We start from the raw sequence: 12,857 nt of genomic DNA, 5'->3' as shown, positions 1-12,857 counted from the left end.
GAGTCAAAGTTTAGCGTAAAGAACGAGGCATTGAGGAGAGGACTAAAAAGAAACTAAAAATGAAACTAAAAAAAAAATAACCTCAAATGAAATTCTCAAATTTTCCACGGGGAGGGGGTGTATTTTATACGGGTTGGGGGCATTTTACGCGGGGGTATTTTTCGGGGGAATTTCCCGAGGGGATATTTTTCGGAGAGGGAGGAGGATTTTCCACGGACGGTATTTATTGCGGGGGTACTTTCTAGGGGGGTTTCCTTGGGGGAGGGTATTTTCCAGGGGGTTATTTTCCGGGGGGGGGGTGTTTTCCAGGCCGGTAAACGTCTAGAACCCCGTAAAATATCGTAGCACCTACGCAGTTTCACTATCGAAAGCAAAACACAGTAAGCACAAAATCTCATTTTAAAAAGTAAAGCTCAAAACTCCTAGGCTAAATGGATAAACAGGAGTCTAAACAGAACGGGGCCACTAAAAAAAAACTTTTAAAAACTCATCGAAAAGTGGGTTATTTTCAATTTTGCTGTGTTTTTACGAGTCAGACAGAATTTTGGGAAGAGGAGAGTGTCTACAAACCTCCTACCAGACCCCCCTGGATACGGTCTTTTGTTTGAGCCACGGTGTTTTCTCAAACTGTGGTGAAACACAACAAAGCATAAATGTACAAAATTGGTTCTTTACTCTGAAATTTAAGCGAATAAAAAACTAAAAGTCTTTGAGTCACAATATTTTCTTAACTGTGGTGCAACTTAAACCATAAAAAACTTAAACCATAGAAAAGGCAAGTTCTAGATGAGAGGATTTTAATATCTCCGAATGTAGTTTTAGACGAATGAAACTTTCAGGAATGGGCCCAGAGCTAAATTATGTCCTGGTAGGTTATTTTGAAGAACCTATTTATACCCTTTCCTGTTCTTCAGGAACCACATTGAAAGCACAGGATGGCTCGCCTCTAGCTATCTATTGCACTTCCTAGTTGAAGGGCCACGAAACGGAGATCAGCACCGCCGGTTTGGATCGCGAGGGTCTAGTGCCGTTTTATTAGTTTCTCTGCCTTTGACGAACTTTGATTAACTTTTTGGTTAAGCTTGAAACTTAGAGAAATAGACCCAGAGCTTAAATGAGGCCCAAAAAACTGTTTTGAGTCTTATAACTTTAGTAAATCCTGGTTTATAAGACTCTAAAAATTTGAAAAACGTGTCTTAAATTTGAGAAAAATCCTACTATGACTGAAAATCCAACTCATCAACCGAACCGTGTTTTCAAACCTGGAGCCATAGAAAGTTGACTTGAGCTAAAAAAAGGGAAAATATTTCGTTTCCAAAGTTAACATTGATATAAGCGTCTTCTAGTAATTGTCTAAGTCTTAGAAACAGAGAAGAATAAAAAAATCATCTAGAATAAAAAAAATAAAAAAATAATAATAATGACCCAATTGTTCTGTCCCCAAATCATTTATTTTACTGTTTGCTACTGGACACCAGAACAAATCCTTAGATATCCGAAACCCTGTGATGCATTTGATATATAATTATTAGCCTCAAGCAAGTCTGTCAAAACAATGGCAATTTTATGATTGCACTTAAATTAACCAAAAAATAATGGAATATGACATCAGGTCTAAAAATACTTTGAAATACTGTAAGGTAATCAGTAATTAAGGCAAACCACAATCATATCGAGCTTTACTATGAATGAAATTATGTGACATAGACTGGCTAATTCTGTCAGACATAATGTATAGGTATATTGCTAATAAAACTAGTAACATAGTTATTCTTATAGAATAAATACAAAAACATTGAAAAAAGAAAGAAGATCGTGGTTAGAAGTAAGTGGCGCATCTGAATTTCCATAATTTAAAAAAAAAGAGAATTAGGCTTTCAAGCTATTTGCGAGTACAGTATTTGTTTTTTCTAATGGCGCAATTCAAAGCTCTTGATCACATTAGAGTTTCACTTTTTTGTAGAATAGCCTTGATAAAGCCATCGCAAAGTGACTTATGAAATGAACATATAAAACTGAAATTTTTGTGCTCGCCATATTTAGATTTTACAGTCTGGGAAGTATAAACAGGGTGCCATTATAATCTTCATGTTTCAAAATCCTCAACCGGACGTTTACTCCTTCTCTTGGAAAATCCTAAAAAGCCTCTTTAATTTGTGAAAACTGAAAAAACACATTCTAAGAAGACTGTCAAATAAAAAAAAAAAACATTACAACTGGTTTTGGGATGACAAATGTTATTATGTTTATTTTAAAAGCAAAAGTCAAATATGAACACAATTTTTCAGAAATGTACCTAGGATATCTGAAAATACTGTCTCTTTTCAATTCTTTTTATTTCTCCAGCAGCAATGGGGAACTGAAAAATTGTAGAAAATTGTCTAAGACCTTATTTAAAAGCTAAACCTTAGCCTAACATGGTTATGCTTACCATAGCCTTTTCTTGGCAGCGCCAGTGCAATGTGGCACATGACACTGAATATCAGGACTGCTTGTGTCTTTTATCATTGAAAATCAGTGGCTGGATGCTTCACACCTCCCTCCCGAAAGCTGTCCCCTCCCAGTGCCCTTCGTAACCGAAAATGAAAAAAGTAGAACTGCCTAGAAAAAAGGCTTTCTTTTAATTCAAAAATTATTCAGGAATAGTGACGAATATTATTTATGTTTATCGCTATGTAACTTTTAAATAACTGTATACCTATATAACTTTATACAACTGTATAACTCTGTATAAATTTTTCTTGGCAACGCCAGCGTATAGTGCCATATGGCACCAATAAGTAGGACTTTTTATGTAGTTTGCTATTAAAAATCCTTAACCAGATGCTCCAAACCTCCTTCTTGAAAGCTGTCCATCCCAGTCCCCTTAGTAAGTGAAAAAAAAAAACTTGAACTGTATAGAGAAAAAATGCTTTCCTCAAATTCAAAACTTATTCAGGTATAGTGATGAATACTATGTATCTTTATTCTAATAGCAAAAGTAAAGCACTAAAACAATTTTCTATAAATTCCCAAAAAGAGCTTGAATCTCCAATTTGCCCCATTTTTCTCCAACTCTAGCAGAGCGCTGGAACATCGTTGGGGCATTGAAATGAGTAACCATGAGAAGTTTTTGCAGTTAAGGTTTTACTTCATTCACCCTATCAAGGTGTACATGAATTTATTGCTGGCTTTGACGTTTCAGCTCTTCAGGGGCATGAGAAGAGTGTTGCCCCCTGAATTTTGAGAGTTTCCTCGTTTTAACCTTGTATTTTTCATAATAATATGATTAAATAATCAATTTTCCTAAAATGTAGTTGTCCAGGATCAAGGCTGTATCAAGGGGGGCCAGGGGCATTGAACCCCTCCCCCCAAAATTACTTTCCGACTCATAAAAACGTATCAAAAATGCTTACAAGCAAATTTTTAGTGAATTCTTTAAAATTTGTTCGCAACCTCCCCTCACCCCGCCTCGCCAAAAATTTGTTAATGCAGCCCTTTAAGATGCAAAAATACCGAAAGTATATTTTCTAATGATAAGTTCAAAATTAAGGAAAAAATGCAATAATAATAACACGAATTTCCGTAAATCCTATTCACTACATATCTTCAATTCTTTGAATTTCCTTCATATACGTAACTTACGAATTAACTTACGTAACGAACTTCTATATTCATAAATTTTAATACATATATTAGGGGGTTCGCCCCCTAGTCAATATCTTGCTCTTTAAGCTAAAGTTTGAATTTTTTTCCAATTCTTTAAAAATGACCCCTTATTCACAAAGGCCGTTAATTAGAATAAATAGCTCTTATGAAAGTACTAAAAAATCTTTGGCTTAAAGAGCGAGGCATTGACTGGGGGGGGGAACCCAATCATATACGTAATATTTTCTGTTCGTTTTAAGTTTTGATGTTGCTCCTTATTTTCTGTTGAAAAACTTGTTTTTTTATTTAATTTCTGATCTTTTTCTTTAATAATGATGGGAAATCCGGCACCCCCTTTATAGCAATGTCCCTTTCCCCATGAAAACTTCCTTCAAGGAAAGATCCTCCCATACAACCCCGACCCCCCCCCCCACCTACCAGAAAAAATCCCCCCTGAAAACGTCTGTATACTTCCCAATTACCAATACTATATGTTAACATTGGGTAAAGTCATAACTTTCAGCCCTCCCCTTGGGGACTTCGGGGGATTAAGTCATCCTAAAAGATATAGTTATCATATTTTCGACCATGCTGAACAAAATGGCTATCTCAGAATTTTGATCGGGTGACTTTGGGAAAGTCACCCGATCAAAAGTGTGGGAGGGGGCCTAGTTGCCCTTCATTTTTTGGTCACTAAAAAGAGCACTAGAACTTTTAATTTCCGCTTCAATGAGCCCTCCCACGATATTCTAGGACCACTGGGTCGATACGATCACCCCTAGGGAAAAAAAAACAACAAAAAACAAATGAAGACGCATCCGTGATCTTTCTTCTGGCAAAAAATGCAAAACTCCACAGTTTTGTAGATAGGTGCTCGAAACCTTTACAGTAGGGTTCTCTTATACGCTGAATATGAAGATGTGATTTTCATTAAGGTTCTATAACTTTTAGGGGGTCTTTCCCATCTTTTTTCTAAACTCAGCCAAATTTTCTCAGGCGCGTAACTTTAGATGGGCAAGATTAAACTTGATTAAACTTATATATTTGAAATCAGCATTAAAATCTGATTCTTTTGATGTACCTATTGGCATAAAAATTTCGTTTTTTTGAGTTTCGGTTACCATTGAGCCGGGTCGCTCCTTACTTACAGTTCGTTACCACGAGCTGTTTGATACTTTTTAAACCTGTAAACGAACAGATTTTACTGTTAAAAAGCAATGTTTTTTCTGATGAAAGTAAAGGGCTAAGTAGAAACTTTTAAAAGAACAAAAATTATTGCTTCGCAGTTGATTGGATAATAAGATTTATTCATGATTAATCATACAAAGAAGACAAGGTAGTAATCCTTCAAAGACTAGTTTTCGAGACAAACTAGTTGTTCCGATCTATGTCTACGACCTAGTATCCGCTTTCATCATTAGCTATTTGTATTCCATTGTGTGTATCTGAGTCTCTTGGTATCTACTAAATAACATTCAAATTACACTACTGTCTTACTTCTACAGGGGCTGTTCTTCTTGTTTGAATTTACAGTTCTTTAGTAAGACGGTGATACTTTTATCAACTGAAAAGTAGATATGAACCGTAGTTTTGTTGAATAAGAGCTTCATAATATATTTACTCGAAAATTTTGCGTGGATAAAGAGCATTACTATTCATTGGAATAGAATATGCGAGACTTGTGATCTTCTAGGGGGCTAAAGCTATCGAAACCTCTACAATAGGGTTCTCTAATGCTCTGATAAATTACATACATGGTTTAAAATAAATTGTGAATTTTTAGCATATATAAATGCAAAAAGAAATATATTAAGACTTCACATTGCCAAAAAAAAGGTCCAAATTGCCAACGGCCCCCCCCCCAAAGAAAAAATGAATGGCGAGGCACCTTATGGCTTACCTCGCCTTTTTAGCCTCGGTGCCGGTAGGCTTGTAATAGCAATATCTAAAACTACACAGATAAATATTGTAGTACCCTCCACCACCACTACCACCACACGCGACTGATAAAGGCGTATACTACAATTTTCCTGTGAATCAAGAGGGATCATACACCAGTTCCAAAATACCACCAAAACCCCTTCACCACAATTAATTCTATCTTCATCGCCCCCCCTATGTACAAACTGAAGCATCGTCATATAGAAAGGGTAGCTAATTTTATCTTATAACTCCGTGTTTTTACATTAATTCTCTATAAAGCATAGCATATTAAAATATTCTTATATAGTTAATTAAATTTTTTCTACTATAAGAAGGAAGATATCACGCCAAGCCTCAATTAATACTTTTTCATATTTATCTGAAGGCTCTTCGACAGTTTACAGTTCAGGAGATTCCTCACTTTCGAGCTTGAAAAAGAGTGGGAGCACATCCTTTTCAATTGAGTATTAAATAAAAAAAAAGAGAGAAAAAATAAACATTATAAAGATTGAAACACAACTCATAAAAAGACATTAAGTAGAAATAAATACATCACATTAACTACGATCACTGCTACACAAAATGGATAAAAAGAAGAAACCAAATGAAAAAACGGCACTTGCGCACTAATTGGTACACACTGCTACAGACTGTATCAAGGAAACCAGACACGAAACCCGCTAACGGGTATATGAAATAGATAAATGGAATACAAAGCGTGATTTTCATTGCTATTACAATATTGAAACTGTTGTTTTTGGGGGTTTAGGGGGAGGAGGTACCTAGGTTAGGTTACGTATTTAATATATGCTCTAGTTTACCCCCCCCCCCCCTAATGTGCAAATATATAGCCCAAATTTGTTTCTAAACTATTATATATTCATCCTATTTATTTTTTGATTAGCATTAATCAAACTTGACTTCTTTCGCGTGTACCATTTAGTGCACAAGTACCGAAAAAAATCGTATGAAAACTAATTTTTTTTTTACAAGCATTGAAGGTGCCAAACGAGTGGCATTCTCGAGTCGAATGAGGAAGAGTATTCCATATAGATCGACAACGAAAGAATAAAGCTTCGATCTAACTATTGGGGTTTGCGGAATTTGAATGTTCCGAGAGCTACAGAGCTGATGCAACATGCATCTGAAAAACTGTTCAGGTAAACTGCCTTGTGATATTTACTTATATTCTTAGAATCCTGAAAAACTAGTACTTTACTGAAAATACAAAACCGACGCAAAAAAACAGAATTAGGAGCAGTCAAAGCCTTAAGTAGCCTGTAGATGCAGAATATACAAAGGCTTATTTTGACACTACGGATCTAGGTCATCTACATCAATTATATCGCTTTTGATATTACTCACAACCAAAAGATCCATGTCAGTTTTTTTCTTCCAAGACATTCATAATAAACATTAAATCTTTATATTTATCTTCTTCAAGATCTTTAGCATACAAATAATTTTTTTGAAAGTATAACTAATCAAACAGTTCGTGGTAATGAACTGTAAGTAAGGAGCGACCTGGCTCAGTGGTAACCGAAACTCTAAAAAATGGAATTTACATACCAATAGCTACATCAAAAGAATCAGATTTTAATTCTGATTTCAAATATATGATTCATCAAGTTTCATCTTACCTATCAAAAGTTGCGCGCCTGAGAAAATACGGCTGATTTTCGCAAAAAGGCAGAAAGACCCCCAAAAGTTATAGAACCTTAATGAAAATCGCACCATTATATTCACCGTATCAGTAAACCCTACTGTAGAGGTTTCAAGCTCCTATCTACAAAAATGTGGAATTCTCCATTTTTTGCCAGAAGAAAGATCACGGATGCGTGTTTATTTGTTGGTTTTTTTGTTTGGTTTTTTCCCCAGGGGTGATCGTATCGACCCAGTGGTCCTAGAATATCGTGGGAGGGCTCATTGGAATGGAAATTAAAAGTTCTTGTGTCCTTTTTAAGTGACCAAAAAAAGGGAGGGCAACTAGAACCCCTCCCACGCTCATATTTTTCCCAAAGTCACCCGATCAAAATTTTGAGATAGCCATTTTGTTCAGCATGGTCGAAAATATTATAACTATGTCTTTTAGGATGACTTAATCCCTCGAAGCCCCCAGGGGGACGGCTGAAAGTTATGAACTTTACCTAATGTTAACATATAGTATTGGTTATTGGGAAGTATACAGAAGTTTTCAGGGGGAGTTTTTTCTGGTAGTAGGGGGTTGGGGTGGGTCGGGGGTTATATGGGAGGATCTTTTCATGAGGGAAGTTTTCATGGGGGAAGGGACACTGCTATGAAGGGGCGCCGAATTTCCCATCATTACTTAAAAAAAAAATCAGAAATTAAATATAAAAAAACAAGTTTTTCAGCTGAAAGTAAGGGGTCATTTTTAAAGAATTGGGACAGAATTCAAACTTTAGCTTAAAGAGAAAGGTATTGACTAGGGGACAAAACTCCTAATATACGTATTAAAAATATATGAATATAGAAGTTAGTTACGTAAGTTAATTCGTAAGTTACGTATATTTATTATTAATAAAAACGTTCGTAAATAAAATTCAACAAGTTTCGAGAAAACCATTTAACCAAATAAAAGTAAAATTAATATGCAAATTTGTTTTAACTATTCATGCACGGTGAACCAAACTCAAAACCTGCATTATTTAAAAAACGTTCACAAATGAAATAAAAAAACAAGTTTTTTTTTAACTGAAAGTAAGGAACGACGTTAAAATTATTCCGTATATTAAAGGGGCTGTCCCCTCCTCAACGTCTCGCTCTTTACGCTAAAGTTTGACTTTCTCAAAACTCAATTTTTTATTAAACAATAAAATTTTGTTTTAATTGCAAATTTTTTTAATTAGCTTTAACGAAATTCACACCATCAGATCCATCTTATCAACGAACATTATTAAAGAAGCTTCAAACTCGTATCTGCAAAAATGTGGAATTTTGTATTTTTAATTAACTTTAATGAAAATTACACCATCACATTCAGCTTTTCAGAGAATCCTATTAAAGAAGTTTCACGCTCCTATCTGCAAAAAGGTGGAAACTTGCATTTTTTGCTCGAAGAAAGATCACGATGCGTGCCATCCAAAAAATGGAGGGCACCTAGGCCCCCTCCCACGCTCATTTTTTTCTCAAAGTCACCCAATTAAAATTTTGAGATAGCCATTTTGTTCAGCATAGTCGAAAATCTAATAAATATGTTTTTTAGGATGACTTAATCCCCCACAGCTCCGAGGGGAAGGGCTGCAAGATATGAACTTTGCCCATTGCTTACATATTGTATTGATTATTGGGAAGTATACAGACATTTTCAGGAAGGATCTTTTTCTGGTGGGGGGGGGGCTGGAGGAGGGGGTTACTGGGGAGAATCTTTCCGTGGAGGATGTTTTTTTGGGGTAAGGGACATTTCTATGAAGGGTGTGCCGGATTTCAAAGCATGATTTAAAAAACGATCAGAAATTAAATTTAAAAAAAAACAAGTTTTTTCAACTGAAAATAAGAAGCAACATTAGAACTTAAAACGAACAGAAATTATTACGTATATGAGTGGTTCCCCCCCCCAAGTCAATACCTCGCTCTTTACGCTACAGTTTTTGTTTTAGTGCTTTCAAAAGAGCTATCTATTCTAATTAAACGACCTTTGTGATTCAGGGGTTTGTGAATTTTTTTTTTAACTTTTAACTTAAAAAGCGTGGTATTGAATAAGGGGATAACCCCCTCATATACGTAATAACATATACGAAAAAAAAAACAGAAAAAAAAAAAAAAAAAAAAAAAAAAAAAAACAAGCGATACGGCTCAATAGCGACTGAAACTTTTAAAAACGAAATTTTGACGTCAATAAATTTATAAAAAGAATGGGTTTATAATGCTGATTCTAAATATATAAATTTTATTAAGTTTAGTATTACTCATCAAAGGCTACGAGCCTGAGAAAATTTACCTGATTTTTAGAGAGGGAGGAAACATCCCCTACAAGTGAAAGAATTTTAATGAAAATCCCACCGTCAGATTCAGCGTATCACAAAACCCTATTACATAGGTTTCAAGCTCATATCTGCAAAAATCTGCAACTATATCTGCAACATATTTTTTGCTTGAAAAAAAATATACGAATATAGAAGTTCGTTACGTAAGTTAATTTGTAAATTACGTCAGAACCAAATTTAGAGACAGCCATTTAGCAAAAGAAGAGTAAAATTTTTATGCAAATTTTGTTTACTTATTCAATGACGGTGAGCTGCATTAACTTAAAAAACGATCAGAAATTAAATAAAAATAAACAACTTTTTTAAACTGAAAGCATGGAGCGACATTAAAACTTAAAACGAACAGAAATTATTCCGTATATAAAGGGGGCTGTCCCCTCCTCAACGCCTCGCTCTTTACTCTAAAGTTTGACTCTGTCTCACAACTTCATTTTTTAAAACAATAAAAAAAACTTTAGCGTAAAGAGCGAGGCGTTGAGGAGGGGACAGCCCCTTTCATATACGGAATAATTTCTGCTCGTTTTCAGTTTTAATGTCGCTCCTCACTTTCAGTTTAAAAAACTTGTTTTTTTTATTTAATCATAAATCAAGTTCAAGAGTAAATTGGTCTTACGACATCCAGAGTTTTCACAAATCAATAGTCGAATTGGCATTCGAGGTGCTAGCAGATGTTTATTTTTAAAACGATCTTTATATTTTCCAAATTTAATAGGTCTTTTACTGACCGTGAGATCGATAAATATTACAATACGATTTCAATTCTTAAAAAAAACTCAGGCAAGCTCAATTTTCAGTGTCATTTACTCAACTATCAGCCAACTGTTCTAAACCAAAATCAGTATATAAAATATCTCTCCCATTGTAGTTTCTTCCTATGTCTGAATAGGAAATTTAAGAATTCCTTGGACTTTGTAATTTTCGGTCAGCGAAATTTAAGCACCTAAAGCAGGATGCTTGGGCCTGATCTCCCCCACATGACTTCAGAAGTAAAGACTTGATGTCAATATTTCGAACCATGATTGTTCCGAAATCACTTAAGGATTATTATTGGAAGGGGGAGTGTTGAAAACAAGGCTCAAGATACATAGTGTCCAAAAGGTGATAAATCAGTTTTTTAAATTTGGTAGCTGATTTTAATTAAACTTTGCATCTAATTGTTTTTGAGATCATTCACTACAAAATATAGAAATCAAACTATAACGTGAAATCCCTAAAACAAAACACGGTGTTAAGCTTTATTAAAAAAAAAAAAAAATGCTTACGAAAGTTTTCCGAATCTTACCCCAACTTGTGACCCGGAGCTGTTAGCTAACACATCTGGGCCTATCACTATGATTTTGATGTTACAAAGAAAATTGGTGTTTGATTTGGATAAAAGTTTGCATTAAGGGTTTTTATACTCATAATGAAACCTGTATGCTACTATAGACTGATTGAAGAGTGATGATTCTTTCGTGTATCATCCCAACCCCGTCATACAAAACAGATGATCTTAAAAATTCTGCAGAGGGTTTATTTTACAACTTGATGCAATCCCTATTGATGTAATTCAAGAATGCTACTATCGCAGCATTGTTTACTCTTGAATCTACAGTTACTCTTTATGAGATGACAAAGAATTGCTGTTGGACATAATGGTATTCACAAATACCATATTTGACAAGATTAATATACACCCATTTAGATGAAGTTAATGAAAGATCCGCATTCCTTGTGTACATTCAGGATACGACACTCCACGGCCGAATACTCACCAGAATCCTGTAGTCATTTGTGTAGGCGAAGTTCCGCAAGGAATCCCCTCGAGTTAAGGCGTGGTCAACACCCTGTTTTTGTATAGAGGAAAAAGTCTTACGTTTTTCTGTAAAGCAAGGCGTTTTCATTCGATGAAAACAAAACTAGTATAGTAATTTCGGAAGCTGTTCTTTTGGTAATTTTCTTTTCATTTGTTGCTATGTCATGCCATATCATTACAGTAGCCCTTGGTAATCTAGGTGGATGCACATTTCTGTTTTCGGTAAAGACAAAATAGTTATTTAACTTTCTATTATTTGTTATTTTTACTGGCTTCCCCAAGAAGAAATCTATAACAAAACATGTCAGAATAAAATACTCCAGTGTACCCCTGCAAAGCAACAAAAAGCTTTCGATGAAAAGAGGTCATATTAAAATAAATAACGAAAGTAATATTAGTTTGTTCTAGCCAAAAATTTTTGTAATAGAATAGGCTATGTGAAAAAGTAAACATATTTGTGTAATTTCCACATAAAAAAAACAGCTAAATTTTAAACGCAAATGCAGTACCATGGGATTTAACATCACTACGGGTATTTGTGTCTTATAGTGACCACTCTCAAAAAGTGAAGTTGGTTAATCATAATGAAATATACCAAAATATGATGAAAATGTAATACTCTAGCAACAGAATTATGGAAACTACAGCAGATAATTATGGAAAGCAGGCCGCCCAGGACGCATTATATTAAAAACCTAACCAACTCTATATATTAAAAATTTAATTAAATATACATGTATAATACTTTATCTCGCTGAGACTAAGCTAATTATATCCGAATGCGAAGTGAAAAACTAGTTTTATGTAGATTAAGAACTTGAGTGTGGTCGCTGTAAGACACAAGTACCTTACTAAGTCCTGATATATATAAACATTCATATGAAGTTTCTGTTATTGTGTGCTGATACGTTTTTGAACTGGCGTTTTTAGAAAGCATTTCTTATTTTTTTTTTTATCATTGATTGCTCTAAAATAATTTAACTAAGCAATTTTAGCTGAAATTAACAACGATTTTAATCATAAGTTTTAAAACAATTTAATGTTAGAAGACTAAGAATAAGCCAAGGTGTAGACGTAATGTTGGGTAATGTGAAGATCGATTAAGGAGATGGTTTCAACTACCTAGGTAGTACTGTTAGGAAGGACGGTGGGTGCAGTGAAGATATGAAGAGTAGAATAGCCAAGGCCCAGGGTGTTTTTTTTATAGTTGAAAAAAGTTTAGAAGAATAGTTCTGAAGCAGGGACGCTCCTAAAAACGGAGGAGGATTTGCTAGATGTTTTCCAGAAGAAGTTTAGCTACGGATTGTTTTGGGTACCCTGCTGACTGACCATATCTCAAACAGTAAGCTATACGAAAAATGTGGTTTAATCCTGCTTTTTAGGGCTATAATGACAGAAAGGATGAGAAAGCTAGGACGCATTCTGTGGATGAAGGATGACAAATTGCCAAAGATTGTCTTTCTCGGCCAACCGTCAAGAGCCAAGTAAAAAGCAGGTCTTCCCCGAAT

Source organism: Artemia sp. Qi Xiang Cuo, chromosome 3 (assembly GCF_049724085.1).
Source record: "Artemia sp. Qi Xiang Cuo chromosome 3, ASM4972408v1, whole genome shotgun sequence".
Taxonomy (NCBI): Eukaryota; Metazoa; Arthropoda; class Branchiopoda; order Anostraca; family Artemiidae; genus Artemia; species Artemia sp. Qi Xiang Cuo.
The sequence above is the reverse complement of the archived record's forward strand: the minus strand, read 5'-3'. Positions refer to the sequence as shown.